Source organism: Accipiter gentilis, chromosome W (genome assembly GCF_929443795.1).
Source record: "Accipiter gentilis chromosome W, bAccGen1.1, whole genome shotgun sequence".
Classification (NCBI taxonomy): Eukaryota; Metazoa; Chordata; class Aves; order Accipitriformes; family Accipitridae; genus Astur; species Astur gentilis.
The window spans coordinates 30,829,508-30,845,636 of NC_064918.1; the positions used below are offsets into that span (position 1 = coordinate 30,829,508).

At 44.7% G+C, this 16,129-nt stretch overlaps 1 long non-coding RNA gene across 1 annotated transcript; it reads left to right on the forward strand.

Moving 5' to 3' along the window:
* Positions 1–9,243: 9,243 nt before the first annotated feature.
* LOC126035533 (uncharacterized) lies at positions 9,244–14,004 on the forward strand. The gene is made up of 3 exons (XR_007504976.1): positions 9,244–9,921; positions 11,945–12,045; positions 13,910–14,004. It is a non-coding gene; the product is annotated as an uncharacterized LOC126035533 (long non-coding RNA).
* Positions 14,005–16,129: the final 2,125 nt, after the last annotated feature.

Consider the following 16,129-nt stretch of genomic DNA (forward strand, 5'->3'; position numbering starts at 1 on the left):
GTCCCCAATTCACCGAAGGTCACGTTGCCGGACTGGAAAATTGTAGCAAAGGAATGTATTATGGACGGCATACGTTTTGAAGGACCCCCTTTAGTTTGCCCAGTCCGAGCTGGTCCAGGTGGTGTAGGGGTGGAGTGGTCTCCGTTAGATAGCAAGCTTTTGCAACAAGTGAAGAAGACCGTGGATGATTACGGCTTAGGACATCCCATGACAGGCTCTCTGTTAGATGTGGTTTTTTCAGGTTCACTGACTCCCTGGGATTCGCGACAGTTCTGTAGTATGATTTTGACTCCCATCTTTTTCTTGATTTAGAAAGAAGCTTGGACAAACAGATTACAAGCAGCACTAGTTGAGGCCCAACAAGAAAGACCCAGAAACAGGAAAGTGGGAAGGTGGGTGGCGCTTGGTGACACAGGGAAGAGGGTATGCTGCAGTACAATCATCAGAGCACCCAGACTCACGCGTGCGCTGGGTGCCGGCACGGTGGTTGAAACCAGGCCTCAGTCAATAACGATTTATTGTGAGTTATTTTGCAGGATGCCGTTCAAAAGATCGTCTAAGTACCTGCACTGTGGTCGCTGCGACCCTTGGGTGCTTGTCAAGTATGACCGCTGTGGACAACAACTCTGGAGACGCACCAACCGAGCATCAAAATGGTGTGACCGATGTTTTGAACACCGCAGATCCACTTTACAGCAACCGCTGTGTGTACCCCGCAAGCAGGGGACTATGATATGCTTTTGGACAAAGCCAATCAATTACAGGAGGCAGGTGACAGTGGCTTGACAATCTCCTCTCGTCGACCTGGCAATGGCTCCTGTCTTTGATTGACTGGAAAACGTTGACCCTATTTGGAATCCTTTTGGTTGTGGTGGTTATTATGGTTTGTTGTGGGATACCAGCACTGACTGTTTGCGTGCGGAAACTCTTTATACAGAGTGCGGGTACCGACCAGTACACACGAATTACCATGAGTTGGTGGAATCGCTTATAGCTGTAACGCCAGTTTGTACCATCGGTCATCCGCCATAGGGAGGGGGGACTTGTAGGGATTGGCGCTCGGAAGATCTCACGATGTACGGAAAGAGAAGGGTTAAAGGAGGCGGGATGACCGACAGACAGTATATAAGGGCGTGACACAGTTGAATAAACGCCATTTGCAGCATCCTCATATTGGTGTCAGTGCTCTGTGGCCCAGGGTATGGTGGACCCTGTGCCGAGTCCCACGGGGTGATCAGACGAATGTCTACAGCACAGAAGGCAGAAATAATTGCTCTGACCCATGCCCTGGAATTGGCCCAGGTCAAATTTGTGAACATTTATACAGACTCAAAATATGCCTTTGGAGTTGTACACGCACATGGAGCAATTTGGAAGGAGAGAGGACTATTGAGTTCTCAAGGGAAAAATATCAAACACGCAGAAGAAATTCTGAAGTTACTGGAAGCTGTCCAGCTCCCTGAGAAAGTGGCAATTATGCATATTAAGGCACACCAGAAAGTGAGCTCAGATTTGGAAAAAGGGAATGAGCTGGCAGACAGAGAGGCAAAACAGGTGGCCAAAACAAAGGTAAAATCAGAAGGGGCCTTAATTCCTGATAGGCAGATTTCCCTAGAAGGTAAGCCAGAATACACTAAGGAAGATCGGAAGATCAGAAGCTCATTACAGATTTAGAAGGGTCATATAATGAAGAGGGGTGGGCTCATACCCCACAGGGAAAGCTAATCATTCCCTCTTGCTTATTATGGCATTTGATATGGGAGGAACATAGGAAAAGACATTGGGGAACAGAAGCTCTGTATTATCATTTGATAAGAGAAATTGTGGCTAGAAATTTATACATCATGGTGAGACAGGTGACACAACAGTGTGATCTTTGCCTCCAGACTAATCCTAAGAATACCCCCAAGCTGGAAATGGGCCAGATTGGAAAAGGCCATGGGCCTGGACAACAATGGCAAATTGATTTTACAGAACTTCCAAGAAAAGGGGGGTATTGATATTTATTGGTATTAACTGATATCTTTTCAGGTTGGCCAGAAGCATTCCCAACAAGAACGGCTAAAGCTCGGGAGGTAACTAAAATACTGGTACAAGAGATAATACCATGTTTTGGGGTTCCAGCAACCATATCCTCTGACAGAGGAACACATTTTGTCTCAAAAAAAGTACAACAAATTAGCCGCCACTTGGGTATAGATTGGCAGCTTCATACTCCATATCACCCCCAGTCGAGTGGTCAAGTGGAATAAATGAACCACTTAATCAAACAGCAAATTGTGAAATTAGGACAAGAAGCAAATTTGACATGGCCTCACTCTCTCCCTTTAGCCCTTCTGTGTATACGAACAAGACCAAGGGCGAAAGAAGGACTGAGCCCCTTTGAAAATCTGTATGGACAACCCTATAGGATAAAGATAGGGGTGTCTGTACAAGCAGGGGATGAAATTATGAGTTCTTACATGGTGGCATTAGGTAAGCAACTTAATAAAATCAGGAAGCATGTGGTAGGGACTCGAGGGAGAGGTTTGGATGGGCCTGTGCATAATATACAACCAGGAGATTATGTGTATATAAAGTCTCTTACAGAAAAAAACTCTGGAGCCGCAGTGGGAATGACCCTTTCAAGTACTACTTACCTCCTTCACCGCGATTAAGATCAAGGAACAGAACGCCTGGATCCATCACACTAGGGTGAAGAAGGCACCCAAAGGACAATGGACTTCACAAGAAAAAGGACCTTTGAAGCTCAAATTTGTGAGACATTGATTGTTATGTTCCTGAGTTGGACCTTGTCCAAGGGGCAGGCTTGGGATCGAAATACTTATTTAAATATGACAGAGAGTATCTCGAAAGTACTAAATTTATCAGATTGTTGGGTATGTAATCCCCTTCCTCGGGGGAACATGGAACTCCCCTTTTTAGGAATCCCAACCACAAATTGGACATCTCTTACTAAAGACAGGCCAGACAGGAATGGATCATGCCCTCATGGAAAAGGAAATACCCAGCGGGGACCCAACTTTGATTTGGAGGTGCCCAACCTGTTGCTTAAATATTACTGATAATATTTGGGGAGACATGGATAATTGTAGCCTTGCAGAAAATCTGGGAACTTTCGATAAAGGAAAATTAGAACGTCTTGGACTAAACTTAAGCATCAGTTTCTATTATATCCGGAAACCAAAGGGTGGGCCAGGAAAGAAGGGACAAGAGCAAGACAGAAGGGAGACGCATCTCGGTCCAAGATGCAACACAGGGCCCGGATACTGGTGGCTCTGTGGGGATGGCAGGGCCAGAAAGAGTTTACCCCAGAACTGGAAGGGACACTGTGTTCGAGGATACCTTGCACCTCAGGCCAGTATATTCGAGGGAGCTTTGCCTCCCCAAGGGTTCTTGAGAACACCCTGGCTCCGTGTAAAATGGGCTGAAAACCCACTAGTTATTCGAGGTACTAGGTACCATAGTTTTGTCCGATGGTTAATCCCCTCTTTAGGGGTAAGCGAGTTGGAGAAAGCTATCGTGAATATATCTGCTACATTAGAGATTATAGAAAGTGCTACAATTGATGCAGTTCAAGGGTTGCAAGTGGAAATACAATCCCTAAGTAAAGTAGTGCTCCAAAATAGAATGGGATTGGACATGCTTTTAGCAAAAGAAGGGGGCTTATGTGTAGTTATAAACCAAACTTGCTGTACCTATATCAATCAAAACCAACGAATTGAAACAGATCTTGAGGAGATATGGGAAAGGACTAAAATACTACATGAAGTTTCCCAAGATGACACTTCTTGGGGCTTGACAGGCATATTAGAAAAACTAACCTCCTGGTTGCCAAATTTGACATGGTTAAAGCATTTGTTTGTCACCATAATAATCATCATTCTCTTGTCTGTGGTCCTTTGCATAGTGGTTCGATGTGGCCTTTTGTGCTGTAAGAGTACAAGAGACTCTTACAGTGAATGGAAAAAGAATCAGTTACGACGAAAACTCGAGACCAACAAATACTTTGAGAGGATGCTAGATAGGGAAATAATGTGTTAGAAGTACTAGGATTAAATATAGTAAAAGAATTTCCTATTTTCTAGAAAAGGGGGGACTGAGACAAGGGGAGTCAAAAGAATCTCAGTAGACATAATAAAGGGGGGTGAAAGACGATGTTTAGTGCTTACATTGTTGAAATTAGCTGAGGTAGAGACAGTCCTTGATAAGAAGAGCTGGTGCCAAGAAACAGCCAATGAGGTAAAGACAGTCCTTGATAAGAAGCAGGAGCAGGCCCCAAGAGCCAGCTAAGACTGGTCTTGCGGCTTGGGTGAATACCAAGAAATCACTGAGCCTGCACAAGGAAAGAGGTTACTAGCGGTGACGAAGAGGAGTCATCTATCTTCATCTCTGCGACCACCAGACGACCACCATAAAGAAGCCCTGCGCAGGTGCAGTTGGGAGGGGACTATGGAAATGACCTCTCGGAGCTAATTTTAATATGAAGCGGGGATAGGTCATGCATATGTATAGGCGTATTGTAAATATGTAATAACTGACTGTATAAACTTGAGGCGAACTGCCGAGTTGCGCGCGCACGACTTTGGTGGGACTAACCCCCGTGCCGCCCAGCACTGAATGAACATACCTACTTTACAATCTCACTGATTGTGGAGTCTGTTTTCTGCACGTCATCCCCTCCCAACTTCTTGTGCCCCTCTTGACTTCTTGCTGGCTAGGCATTAGAAGCTGAAAAATCCTTGACTTTAGACTAAACACTACTGTTGCGAAATTCCATGCGGGGATGGACGACAGGACACCAATATGATGATCAAAGTTGCCAGTTTATTGAGCATAGCTGATCATTCTCATACAATTCTCTCAGTTCCTAAGAAGCTTTGATTGGCTGCTGCATGCAAGCATTTGGTGTCCACGCGTACAAGCATAAAATGTGATTGGTTATATTGACACTGTACATGTGTATAAACATAAGATATAATTGGTTATACTAACTCTGTACACGCGCATAAACTTAGGACATAATTGGCTATATCAACTAAAACATGCAAAACTTGTCTCAGTCTAATTGATCAAGATAAACTGCCGAATTGAGGTTGTTTGTGCCAAGTTCCCTTTATCATGGAATGCGCACCTGTGTTTTCCTAATTAGGATCTTTCTTTTTTTTGTCTTCTTGTCTATTCTGTTCAAGGCCTTCTAAAGGCGTCTGGAATGCTCTTGCGACCATGAGCTACTTTCAGGCCCAGTCACTATGTTTCATATAATTGACTCCTACACACTACTTGGTAACAACTGAAAACATCAGTGTGTTATCAACATTCTTCTCATACTGTGTTGAGGATTTCTTGGCTGGGCAAGGGCATGTGAGCAATCCAGCCTTTAGCTGGGAACGAAGCATAAGTTTACAAAGTGCTGGAGCAGACAAGGATGCTGTGCCCTTGTACACTGGGAAAAAGGAAGATAAGAAGCGCCTGACAAGCAACTCCTGGATGCCGAAGAATGAGATAAGTAACTGCTGGCACCTCGTGAAGACACTTGCACAGACAATAGAGGATAAGATAGTGTCGCATGAACCGGGGTATAGTACCAATTAGAGTATTGTATAAGGCGCGTGCACAAGCACATAAGGTATATATAACTGTGATAAAAGTTGTAGTAAATGGGCTTCACTTGATCACATTGGTCTGTGCGTGATTTCCCCTGTGGATCCTCCACAACATTACTGAACCAAAAACATAGCACTATTGTTGGAGCGGCGGAGGAATGCACATAAGTCAACCCAATATGAGTGATAGAAGTGATCCAAATTTATTTGCACGGATAGCTCATATTTATACAGTTTGCAATAATTATGCCTACTAGTCCTAATATGATTGGTACATTGCTAATGTTTATTCATTACTAAAACACACCCACTTGTGGCTGGCAGCTATGCGTGTTCAGTAACTTTCTCATGAGAACTTCTTCAAAAGTTACTTGTGAAGTTATGCCAAGGTCACACCGTCCCTGTCTTTCTCCTGATAACAGCGAGACCAGCTGTTGTTTTTCTCCCAATATCAGTAAAGCCAGCTATTTTCAGCCAAGGCCTAGTCTTGTTGCTCAAACTGACATTCTTTCACACAGAACTCTGCTCGCACAACTTTTCTATAGACCCATGTCCTTTTTCATCAAGCCAATTCCCAACACACTATACCAGCTACTAGGAAGAAAATTAACTCTATCCCAGCCAAAACCAGGACACCGTAGGATGCAGTAACTTCTGGAGTGCACCTGCTCCTGTTTGGGCTTATCCACATGCTGCAGTCCCTTTGGGGGTGTACCTGCTCCAGTGCAGGTGTGACAGTCTGACAAATTATAGCCAATGTCTCAAACATTCGTTAAAGAACTTTGGTGGACAAGACGGCCTCTGTAAAAGTGCTGGAGTTCTGTGAACAAGAAAATGTGGCTGGAGGAGAAGGCCCCACAGAGGGGGGGCTTCTCAAAGCCACAATTCCTTATCTTAAGTGACCATGAGAAGGGGCACAACATATGCACCTGGAGGAAAGGCCAGATAGCGGTCATGCCTGCAGGGAGAGAGAAGCAACTCCCCAGTGACCCCCCACCCATGCCCACCGACCCATTTCCAGAGAATCACGGGAGCGTGAACTGCACATGTCAAGACCACCAACTCATTTTCTGGAACACTCCTGAGCTCACACTGCACTTGCTCAATGATGGTAAACCCCCACCTAGAGGGGCGGACCCTTTAGGTATAAAAGAAGGGAAGATGAATTCTCAGGGCGTGCCCTCCGGAACTGGATCTTTAGACTGACTGGACCAACACTGGACCCAGGACTGGTGAAATCCTTTTCTTCTCTCTTTCTTCCTCTCTCTCTTTTTTTTTTTTCCCACAGTCCCTATACCTCATCCTTTTAAACATAAACTGTTGACCGAGTCTGGGACTAGGAGTAGATCTAGCTGCCCCTGGGCTCCTCTTTGAGAAGGAGTCCAGAAACAATGGGGTCCACTCTGAACCTCGTGACTCAATGGGAGGGCTCTCCATATTTTCTTCTTTGAATTGATCCCCAAATAAGTAAGGCTTACGTATGGTTAGCACATGTTGTACAGTTCACTGACACAGTTTTGTGTTCCTTTTTCTGCTTCTTTTTCTACACCTCCCTTCTCTTTTCAAACAGCAGCTTAATGACATGATGCAAGGTTCATATTGATAAGTTCACTTGTACTTGGGCAAGGTTAGCTAGGTTGAATAAATGTTGATTGTTGTTTGAACTCCCCTGGTGTCATTTCACCTTAATTCTGACAAAGGAAATCCATGAACCTGAGTTGCTCCAACCTTGGGACACAACAGCAGGTCCTCTACAGACTTCAAATAATAACTTCTCTGGCATGGGCTTATCCACATGTGTAAGAGGAGGACTTGGAAGATTGGCAAGGAGTCAAGGACATGGCTCGGTGTGCGTGAACTAGTCCCAGTTCACAAAGTGAATATCCTGCCCCCACTGATAATCACCAGGTTGCCATAACCCTAGCTTAGCTTCTAATTATTGCAACACTGTATTGTTTGATATGTAACCATGTGGCATGATAACACATAATCTGCTGTCAAAAAGAAAAGAGTATATAAGTTGAGGCAGGGATGTCCCTGAGCTGAGCCTTGATTGGACGCCTGACCCAACTGTCCACTTTTCCCTTGCCACCTTCCGTGTGGTTACAGGGGATCTCTGCGCTGATTGGAGTGTTTGTATATTATCAATAAACTAATAGCTATCTAACCCTTGTTGTGGTCTTATATTTCCTCTGACAGTATCAATCTGAGAACCTTTTTCCCTAAAATTAGCACAGCAAGCAAGGTACTGTCAGTGAAATGCTACTCTGGGGAAAACATGATAAGGGGGAAGGACTGAGCTGCATCCCTGTATGGCCTGCCTCTGGGTGCTGGGTGCCTGTGGCTCAGACGCTTGTGGGTCTGGTTGCACATATAGCATGGCCATAGCTTGAGACTGAAGTGGGGAAGACCCCAGTTAGGCTACAGGAATTGATATCCGGACTCTGACTGGAGAAGGGAGGGCCTGCAGAGCAAAAAGCAGCAGGGAGCCTGGGGGATGGGTCCTGCTTACTGTGCTCCGTGCCATGCCCTAGATGATGCTGTTGTTGCACAACAGCAGAAGATTAGGGACCTAAGCATTAGGTGATGTAGCAGAAATACAGCATGCACTTAACCCAAGAAGTTATTGCTACTACTGCAGAGCTTGCTGATGGGTTAGAGCACTAATGTACCATTATGGCTGCTCATATTGCTAATTGTAGGTGATGGCAGGGCAGGAGGCATGAAGTATGACCTCTGGCTCTGCAGGCTTTGCTTAAGAAAAAGGATTGGGATCCAGAGACTTGGGATGGTAATATATAGGTGTTACGGAGGCTCACACAATCAAATCCAACAGGTGTTAAAAGTCAGATTTATTCTTCAGTAAAAAGTTAGAACTCCGATAACATTTGTGAACCACAGGTTCAATGATGTAAGGGGATTTAGTACTACACAGCCGACTTAAGAATTCTTAAGGTCTAGAAATGATTACTCAAAATGCGCATATCCCTCACCTACAAGATGAGGGCTCTCAACCTCAAGATGTTACCTAGGGTGGCATCCCGACCCAAGGGGAGAGTCCCCGACTGCAGACCCGCTGCTCCGAGGAGGACTGACTGACTCAAAATGTCCTCCAGCGGGGCCCTGTTCATACCCTTGTTGAATCTGATCTGTGGTCATTTTAATCCCCATTGGCCAAAAGGTCAACACTTCCATGTACCTGGCACGTGTGGAATTGATCAGTTCAATTTTCAACCTGCGGCCTCTACGGTTTGGGGTTTTTTTTCCTCTCTCCCTGCCTGGAGAAGTTTTATTTCCTGTCGGGGCAGGTGTACCTGCCACACAATCCACCCTGTGACCACAGTCATGATTCAGCTGGTTTCCTTGGAGTGGTGGTACAGTCACCTCTTGCCTCCAAAGTTAAAAGGGAACGCAGTCTGATGAATTTGATGCTCGTTGTGGGTCATCATTCCATTCTGGTCTAGAATTAGAGTGGAATATGTGACGCAGCAATATCCAGCACACAAACAGGTTTTAAGGGGATATATACTTAACTGTTAGTACAGGCTTCACTACCATGCATTAGATACAAGTTATTGCAATACAGGTGACAATAATCACAACTACAGGCATGTTGGGAATTCGCTTGATGAGAAAGGACATGGGTCTATGGAAAAGTTGTGCGAGCAGAGTTCTGTGTGAAAGAATGTCAGTTTGAGCAGCAAGACTAGGCCTTGGCCGAAGACTGCTGGCCTTGCTGATATCAGGAGAAAAACAACAGCTGGTCTCGCTGTTATCAGGAGAAAGACAGGGACGGTGTGACCTTGGCATAACTTCATAAGTAACTTTTGAAGAAGTTCCCATGAGAAAGTTACTGAACACGCATAGCTGCCAGCCACAAGTGGGTGTGTTTTAGTAATGAATAAACATTAGCAATGTACCAATCATATTAGGACTAGTAGGCATAATTATCGCAAACTGTATAAATATGAGCTATCCGTGCAAATAAAGTTGAATCACTTCTATCACTCATATTGGGTCGACTTATGTGCATTCCTCCGCCGCTCCAACAAATGGCGCCCAAACGGGGACCGAAGAAAGGGGAATAGGAGAGACGGACACTGAGAAGCACCGGTAGCAGCGACCGGGGGGCAAAAGATTAACCGAACACTGATCGTCTTGGTTGGTGTGTTAACTCTCGTGCCTGGACCGTCCAAAAGGGGTTCGCCGTCAGTGAGGGCTACTGGAAAAAGGCTGCAAAGACTTTTTAACCGAGGTGCCTTAATCAAGGTAGCACCAAGGAGTATCAAGAAGCCGGCCGGCAATGGATCAAGAGGTAGCCCTAAAATTATTACAGTGCTTTTTAGAAAAGCGGGGGGTAAATTGCGTTAAGCAAGTTTTGGGATTAGTTGCTTTAGGTCGTGTTAAGGGATGCTTTAAGAATCCGGATTTATTATATGAGGAGAGTGAATGGTGTAGATTAGGAGACGTATTATGGGATATGGTAATTGACGATGATAAATCAGCTAAAAAACTAATGAAGCAAGGACAGAAACCTTTCAATTAGTGTGGGTACAGCTTTTGAGCTTAGTACCTCGAATGCTATCGGAACCTCCCTATGGGATGAAATTAGTGACGGGTCCAAAGACGTTAAAGGTCTTGCAACTTTATGGAAACTGATTAAGACAACTCTGTAAGAAATGAAAGCAGATCGTAAAGCGTCTGCGTCTGCTTTTGCTGCTCTCTCTCTCCAACCGCAAGCGAAAGGGAAAAGCGGGGAGAAAAACATAATGCAGCGAGAGAGGCTTTTTGGAGCTTGTTCGCCTGCTCCTGTGCCCTTGACTTCTGCTCCACTCCCTGGGACTGCCGATATTAATCAACCATCTGACAGTTCCCAAGCCTCCCTAACCATACGATTAAAGGAAACCCTACAGAATCAGGGAGTGAGTAAAAATCTGCCTACGAAAACACAGCCCCCAGATACCACCGTTCAACATGAACAAATTATACCTAGCATATACCCTGATTCAAATAATGCAAACAAGGACTTGGCTACTCTAATAATACAACAAAAAGAGACAATGTTAGAATTGTTAAAGGAAATGGGGAAAAGAGACGGGGAAACCAACCGCACCCGTGATAGATGCGGAGCCGCTTGTAATAGCCGCTGCAGAAGAAAGGCAGAGACATTGGAGGGGTGTAATAAAAGAGGCCATTATAGAAGGGACTATGCTCCAAGCATTCCCAGTTATTGCATCAAATGGACAGAAAAAATGGGAGGCGTTTGACTGGAAGGTCATTGAGAAATTAAGGAATGCTGTGAGTCAGTATGGAATCAAATCTGCATTAACTCACCAAATACTGCAATTCATTTTTTCTGCTGATACGCTGATACCTCAAGATATTAAACAGCTAGCACAGTTGATTTTGACACCCGCCCAAATGTTAGTGTTTTTCCGGCAGTAGGAGAAGTTCTGTGATACGGAACAAGCAACACCACGACAACAAACAGATCCCTTATGGGGAGTAACCACACCGATGCTGATGGGTACTGGACCCTTCGCATCAGGGAACGCTCAGTTACAATGTATCACTGAGGTTCATCATCTATCACAGATCTTGGCGTATCAAGCTTGTCTTACCATACCGGACAATATGTACTGCCATGCTTTTACCCAGGTGAAACAGGAGAATACAATTTATGATCACCCTGACATGAACGAGGGCATGAAAGAAAACATGTTCAAAATACTCGCTTTTGAAAATGCTACTGAAAAGACACGCAAAGCATTGTGTAATTTGCTGAAAAATGCAGATGTCATTGATATGATAGAATACACGGATCGATCAGTGGACTCACAGAAAGTAGCCTATGCTGCCACAGCTCTCCAAGGAGCTACAAAGAAACACAAGGCCAGTAGGACACCCTTGGTCAAGTGTTCTAATTGTGGCAAACGTGGACACATTAGGAGCAAATGTACAGTTACTGCTAACAGTAAGTGCTGCAACAAGTGTAAGAAGGATAACCATACCACCAAGAATACAGGAAGAAGGGAAACATTACACCGACCGCGAAGACCCGTCGCGTGACGACACGAATGCAAGGGGCTTGAGCTGCCAGCCCTCAGGCAGCCTCGCAACCACCAGATCCGCCACCGCAGGAAGCTCCGGAGTGGATGTGGAAACCGCAGTCAACATAAAGGGACCATTGGGGTTTGGATTTAGTGCATTTTTAATGGGGCAATCTTCAACAGCTCTAGAAGGAATTCTGGTGCTCCCAGGGCTTATTGATGCAGATTATTGTGGGACTGTGAAATTTATGATTCATGTTTTAATCCCTCCTATTTCTATTCCTAAAGGTACCAGAATAGCACAATTAGTTCCATTCAGGTCGTGTGTTCCGAACCCAGGTGAAGTACAACGTGGAGATGGTGGATTCGGCTCCACAGGGAAACCGCAGGTATACTTTGCCATGGACACAACAAGAGGTAAACCAGAAAAGGTAGTGCGATTGGAAGGGCCCAATGGAGTTGTCGTCAAGAAACCGATGACAATCAATACAGGAGCTGCTGTTACGATTATTTCACGATTCATTTGGCCTCCATCGTGGCCATTGATCAATCCAAATTTTGGTATTGCAGGGATAGGGGGCACACAAGCCACCTTAGTATGTCAGCTACTGAGTACATTTGTGTTCCCCGATGGTGAACACGTTACGACGTGTCCGTATGTCATGACTACCCCAACTGAATTGTTTGGCCTCGTAGGCCGTGATTTATTGAGCCAAATGAAGGCATCATTAGTGACCTATCCTTTTTAGGAGCGGTCACTGAGGGGTAACTATTTCTGAAACTTAACTGGAAAACAGATGACCCTGTTTGGATTGATCAGTAGCTGATAAATTCTGAAAGGCTGCTAAAAATACAAGAGTTAGTTGAGGACCAGTTGAGAGCGGGACATGTTGTTCCTTCTACTAGTCCATGGAATACATCAATATTTACCATTCCCAAGAAAAGTGGGAAATGGAGACTGTTACATGATCTCAGAGCTGTGAATGTGGTGATGCACAGTATGGGAGCCCTGCAGCCAGGTTTGCCATCTCCAGTTATGCTTCCAGAAGAATGGGATTTGTTAATTATAGATCTAAAAGTTTGCACCCAGATGGCGCTGAACGGTTCGCCTTTTCGGTACCATTGATTAACAAGGCAGAACCCTATAAGAGATACGATTGGGTAGTGTTACCGCAATGAATGCGCAATTCCCCCCCAATGTGTCAGGTGTATGTGGCCTGGGCATCAGAGCCTGTAAGAAAGCAGTTTCCTCAGTAACTTGCCACAGGATGAAATTTTAACTCAATTGCAGGACATCTTAAGCCATCGCGGAGTAATAATCACTCCTGAAAAGGTGCAAAAGGCAGCACCTTGGAAGTATTTGGGGTGGCACATAGATGCTAGCAATGTTAAACCTCAGAAGGTTCAAATAACATCAGAAATTTCAACGTTACATAATGTCCAGAAGCTTGACGGAGATATCCAGTGGGTGCGGAATCTTTGCGGTATCACTAATTGCGATATTACCCCTCTGGTAGAACTCTTGGGTATGAGAACACTGTGCAGATGAGAAACGGGAAATGACAGAGCTGACCAATTGGTTGCAGCGGCATGGGAGCCTCCTCCAGGGAATCGTTTTCAACAAAGCACGACAATCACATGCGTTCTTGCACCAACCCGCTAGGATGTTAACAAAGCAATTTGACTTACCACTCACTGATGCCCAAGGTATCGTTAAAGCATGCCCCGATTGTCAAAAGGAAGGGCTGGGCTTGGGCTGTGGGGTTAACCCACGAGGTCTTTTGCCATTGCAGTTGTGGCAAACGGATGTCACCCATGTCATGTGGTTTGGTGCAAAGCGTTCTGTGCATGTGTGTATTGATACCTATCCTGCTGCCGTGTGGGCCACGGCACGAACTGGAGAGAAGGCCTTATATGTTGAATGACATCTTCACGCTTCTTTTGCAGTGCTGGGTGTGCCTAAAGAAATTAAGACGGACAACGGCCCAGCCTATGGTTCTACACAATTTGCTCGATTTTGTAATTTGTGGGGAATTCACCATGGTACCGGTATTCCACATCTTCCCACGGGACAGGCTATTGTCGAATGGGCCAACCAAACCCTAAAAGAACATGCTGCAAAAACAAAAGGGGGGAACCCAGGGCTTACTCCCAGAGGAACGATTGGCCAAAGCCTTATTTGTGCTAAATTATCTTAGATTGACAGGTGATCACAAAGACCCACCAATGGTAGTGCATCATGTTCTTTTACAGGCAGAAAGGACGCAACAAAGTACAGGAATCATGGTAATGTATAAGGACCCAGAATCCGGGAAATGGTGCGGATCAGCAGAAGTAAAACTTACTGGGAGATCCTGGCCAAGTGGGTCAAGCCATGGCTTCGCACTGATGCTGGACCCGGAATTGTCCCAATGGCAACTGACACGGCACCAGCGGGTGCTGGGGCTACTGATCTGACAGATTCCGACTAATAGAGTATCGCTTGTAGAGGACTTAGAACAGTGTGCCTTATTGTATATAGAACTTGCTTTAGGTAAAAGGTGTGTTAAGCATAATTTGATTAAACATAGTGTGATTACAGGAAGACAGTGTGGGGTAAATGTAAAGTTAGTTAAAGCCAAAATTAGGGGTAAGGTCTATTTCCATTAATAACCTGGGAACGAGGTTGATTGTGTTTCCACAGATACAGGCCCACGATGGACTCCTGTTCGATTTGCATGACCATCATCATCTGGATCATCATAGATGATGTGGCAATATGAATACTACCTCAGCCGAAAACTAATGTATAGGTCACCTTGGCTAACATAACAGGTCAAGATTCTCTGTGCATCGCAACTGTATCGTAAAGCCCACGAACCAATAGACAATATGGCTATGACTCGTGCAGCGCACCTGGCCAGCGAGCGCATGCATCATAGGTTGCAACTGAGGCGGACTTTTGGCACCCGCTGGCCACGTGTGCTAAAACCCGTTCCTCTGCAAATGTATAAATACCGGGATTTTCCGAAGAGCATCGGGCTGGTGTACGGTGAGGCCATCGTTGCCTCTGTGGGGACGCCCACGGAAAGCTGGCACCTACCGATTGCTGGGCTGAGTTCGTGGAGCAAGATGGCACAAGAATGTATGGATGGTTCATTTTCCTCATAGTCCTCATGGTCTGGGCCATTAGGGGTAACAGGTTGGCTCAAAGAATTATGGGCATTATTGTAGTTACTGTGATTGTAGCTATTGTAATAGTTATACCTTGTTCAGCTTATTAAGGAAAATGGCATCCCAAGTTATTAAGCAAGCCTGGATTGCTCAAAAACAAAAAGAGGGAGAAAGATTTAAACGGAGACCTACAGCGGATTTGACCTTGTTGTGGTATTACAAATACAGACTTACAGCCGCTGCTGGATTTATTGCGGGGCAGCGATAGCTTAACTTCTACAAGACAACTAAGTGCACCGGGATGGCCAGCCTTGGCAGCAATTGGACAAAAAAAAAAAATAATAAAATCACATCATCCATGTCTGGCAGATACGTTCCTGATTTACCCATAAATTTGAAACCTTATGCTGAGATTGATATGGAACACACTGACTGTAGTAAGCAGCATGACAGTGACACCGGTGATTGATCTCATTGGTTAATGCCATGGGCCAGTAAGAATGTTTGGGTGTCACTAGCTAAAGCTATTAATCAAATCTCTTTTTGTGTGTCATTGGCATTACCTGAACAGTCTTTTATTCTTATGTATTTTATTAGGTATAATGTTGTTTTTACTGTGTTTAATTAATTGTGTTCACAGATCTTTGCAAAGGGCAATACAGCAGGTGTTAAAATTTTACCTCAATCTATACACAAACAGATAAATTGGCTGAAGAAACATACACAAAGATCCAGCAAGAAACTAATTGGTTTGATGGGGTGTTACAGTCAATATTCGGTGGAATAACACCATGGCTAATATCATGGATTAAAGAAGCCTTACGGTGGTTGGGTATATTGATATTAATCTGTGTAATAGTTAGGATTGCATATGGGTGCATGATAAAAGGAGTCTCAAATTTGACACACCAAGCTCTACTCGCACAAAAAGAAAAAGGGGGAATTGTTGGGAATTGGCTTGATGAGAAAGGACATGGGTCTATGGAAAAGTTGTGCGAGCAGAGTTCTGTGTGAAAGAATGTCAGCCTGAGCAGCAAGACTAGGCCTTGGCCGAAGACTGCTGGCCTTGCTGATATCAGGAGAAAAACAACAGCTGGTCTCGCTGTTATCAGGAGAAAGACAGGGACGGTGTGACCTTGGCATAACTTCACAAGTAACTTTTGAAGAAGTTCCCATGAGAAAGTTACGGAACATGCATAGCTGCAAATCACAAGTGGGTGTGTTTTAGTAATGAATAAACATTAGCAATGTACCAATCATATTAGGACGAGTAGGCATAATTATCGCAAACTGTATAAATATGAGCTATCCGTGCAAATA